At 34.9% G+C, this 3,998-nt stretch overlaps 1 protein-coding gene across 2 annotated transcripts in view; it reads left to right on the forward strand.

Moving 5' to 3' along the window:
- LOC106871943 (uncharacterized) overlaps positions 1-3,998 on the forward strand; it is a 159,670-nt gene that overhangs the window by 85,389 nt on the left and 70,283 nt on the right. The gene's annotated exons all lie outside the window — the stretch shown is intronic.

Raw genomic sequence — 3,998 nt, forward strand, 5'->3', positions numbered from 1 at the left:
CGGTGTTGGTGGTGTTGTTTTGATGATGATGATGATGATGGAGGTGAAGGTGGTGATGGTGATAGTAGTAGTAGTGGTAGCGGTGGTGGTGGTGATGGTAGTAGCGATCTTGGTGGTGGTGGTGGTGGTGGTGGTAATGATGGAGGTGATGATGGAGGTGGTGGTGGTGGTGATGATGATGATGATGATGATGATGATGATGATGATGCGATGATTATGGTGAAATAAAATACAAATATCATTTTCCGCATCATCATCATCACTGGCCGATGTCAACTGATTATTGAATTAACTAATTGCTACAGATTGACAAAGCGGTCGAGCAATGCCGGATTAAATGACAGGGAAAGCATTGCTAGTATACCGGATGAAGTGGTTTATTATTATTAGTTATATCTATAAGCGCAGGTGCGGCTGTGTGGTAAGAAGCTTGCTTTCCAACTACATGGTTCCGAGTTCAGTCCTACTGCATGGCACCTTGGGTAAGTGTCTTCAACTATAGCCTTGCGCCGACCAAAGCCTTGTCAGTGGATTTGGTAGACGGAAACTGAACACGGAATGAAAAGAACCGAAAGAAATATAGCACACGGTATTTTCTCCGATGCTCTAACGATTCGACTAGTGCATGGCCCTTAACAATTTTAAAAATATATAAAAATAGATGACGCTGTGTGTGTGTGTAAAAGCAAACAAATAAATAACAAATGATTAGTGAATGTCTGTTATTGTTATTTATTTTTTGCTTACAATACACCAAAAGAGATTTCGGACCCATAGGACATCCTGGAGTAAACCAAACATCATGTGACTAATACAACGTGCGCTTTGGACGCATCTCTGTGTACATTACCTGAATATTTCATTGGATGTGCATCAGGACCCAGTATATTCATTCGATTAAAGGTGGTGTTTACAAGTTAATTCGACCCAGCCTAATGCCTATCATTTAAGCACCTGATTATACACACACACACATAGAATAAGACAGAAGACAAAGAGAGACATGTGAGTGTATATGTGCCTGTGTGTATATGTCTGCGCGTGTCTGTGCATACACTAACGCGCATACACACGTATGTCATAGTGCATATGGCTGTGAATGGTTGTGTTTGCATGTGACTGTATACGTATGGTTGATTCCTTGAATGGAATGAGTTTTGCTCTGTGTATAACTGCGTCCGGTTGTGTGTGAGAGAGGCCATATGTGTGTAGTTTTAATGATGTTACTTAGCTTTTTGTAATATCAGCAACACTAGAAGTGAATCTGTCTTCCCCTGGGAAGGACGTTCGTCAGTCCTCTACATCAAGATAAAGTGAGTTGTGTATATCTTAAGCTCATATTACCATTGACATATTATTATTAACATACTTCTCATATACTCTATAGCGATATATACGAAAATTTATTCTTCTCAGCAATATCTATACAACATCGTTAACCTATACCCCGAAACAGTGTGGCACATACTAAGCGGCTGTATGTATTGTAAATTACTGCACACATTCAAAACAGTGTTTCACACGTGAAAATACTATTACATACACTGAACAAATTAACAGTCAGTAAACCACTTAGGGGCAATTAAATAGACTTCACACTGTATTCTATTTTTAAATGCCACTTAATTCAGTTATCTCCCTTCATCTTCACTATGCAACGTTTGAACTCTCCCATTTTAGATTAGTTTGTTATTTTTGCAGGCCTGTTTCGTTACAGTTTTTTTTCCTTCTTGTAGATTTATTGTTATTATTAGTGTACGCTTTCACTGCACTAACTTACCAGCTCATTGCAATTCCTCTATTGTACTGAAATTGAAATTAATCTACGCAATATGTGTGCAGAGCTTATATTATCTATTTTAACAATATAGCTGAGTGAAAGTAGCTCAAGAGAGAGTTCTACGTATATAAAACACACATGTGGTAGAGTCTCAACGGAAACCTGATAAAGAGTGCGCTGGGAATCATATTTCTTTTACTCCAAATTGAATTACGCCGCTTGTGACCGAAAATATAACTTTAAGACACTAACTGTTCCTCTGAATTAATTATCAAAGGATTCTGGGAACGAGATGTTTAAGATGAAAATATAAAATTTTGTTTCTTCTGAACACCTTTAAAATGTCAGAAAGACATCGAAAACTCGCGTAAAATACTTGTTCACTGTGATAAGACAAAAAATATTCTCTATGGAAGCTACATACCTACTCATTCTAGATTTCTTTCAAACAACATTACAAATAGACACATAATAAAACAAACTGTTACACGTATCGTAAAATTTATAAAGCAGAAACATTAGCCATGAAATTGAAAATAGGAGAAATTTAATGTTTAGCATCACATAAACTATAAACTGCATTTAAAAACCGCCAAAATTAACTTTCTGACTGACCCGAATGTGAATTTATTATCCTAGCAAAGAGCAAACGAGACGTGTTTGTTAAACATAATTCGATACAAACATGGTTTAAAATTAGTCAAACCACGAATTAAACTTATAGAAAAATAACAGCAGTATAATCAGTTTGTGAAACTAAATAGACAGCATAATACACGATACAATACAAGCGTTTGCCCTTTGACAAAGTAGACTTTTTTCCATTCACTTTTAGCCCCTTCTTGTCAATGTTCTGAAGTTTAGCAAGATCTTTAACTTATTATAGTCATTTCGTAATTAGCATTATTGTGCAGACCAGCAGATATTAACTACTGTTTGAAGACAGTATTTGAGTCACACGTAATGGGAACGAACTTTTTGATATGGCTCTGGACTTGTCTATAATAGTATTGAGGCTTGTAGGTTTATGGAATTATGTATCTTAGACTCACATCATCTTAGGCTCTTCACACCTCAAAGATATAGACTTTTATAGAGATGTTGCTTGTTAATTTCCTACCATATGAATAGCCATAATCTTTTTTTTTCAAACCATATTTTGAAGAATCTAGGATATTGCTGTTATTGTATTTGTTAAATATCACTGGACTTAACGTTTCCTCACAACTTACACAATTGTATAACTGAACTAATTTTGAAATATCATCAACAAAGCAAGTTTATTCTATACGAAATATTTTTCTAACTATAGGCTGAATATTTTGCAATTTTGTTGGAATTTCTCTGGAATTTCTCTGGAATTTCTCTGGAATTCCTCGATTAAAACTGGTTTTTTTTTTTTATTTATAAATATCCGATGAGCATTAAACATTTTTTCATCTCTAGCCTGCAAAATGCGTCAAAGGCTATACAGTAACAAAGTTTTATGGTAAAATATTTCGCAGGAGAACGTAAACGTGATATGATAGGAAAAGTGATATGATAGGAAAAAATTAGTCTGACTGTTGACCCTTGTACACGCTTGGGTTTCTTTTATTTATTTATTTATTTATTTAAACGCTGACCATCTGTTTTTCTTATACAGTCAATATATATCTTCCAATCTCACATTTTCCTTTCTTTTTCCTCTTTCTTCCGCATTTTTATATTACCATAACTTTCGTTATTTCCTTTCGCCGCTTATTCTTTTACATACAACAAACTCTTTCTTGTTCCCTCCTTTCAGTCACTTAATCACAAACCTCAGACTTTGTTATTCACTTACACAATTCTCTCTAATAAATACGCCTTTTGTCCATAACAATTCAATCCTGATTCTTTCTCCATCCATTCAGTCATTTATTTACATAACCACAGGCTTTGCACTTTCTTATTTGCTTTCACACCGTTCCCTCAATAGATCCAATGACACTACTACAGCTAATTGTATCGACTTATGTCATAGTTCAGCGAACAAACTTCTTTCTTCTTCCATTCATTATTTATCTCTTTTCTTTCTATTGCTTTACTCATTTACTCTTCATGTTTATCTGTCTACTTCTTCCTTCTCTTTAACTTTTTCCATTTATTGCCTTGCTGTCTGATAGATTTTTGACTCTGTCATTTATGTATATTCCGTAGTAGCCTTATAGCTAATTATTCTGTTAGCAGTTAAATA

This window comes from Octopus bimaculoides, chromosome 21 (assembly GCF_001194135.2).
Source record: "Octopus bimaculoides isolate UCB-OBI-ISO-001 chromosome 21, ASM119413v2, whole genome shotgun sequence".
Lineage (NCBI taxonomy): Eukaryota > Metazoa > Mollusca > Cephalopoda > Octopoda > Octopodidae > Octopus > Octopus bimaculoides.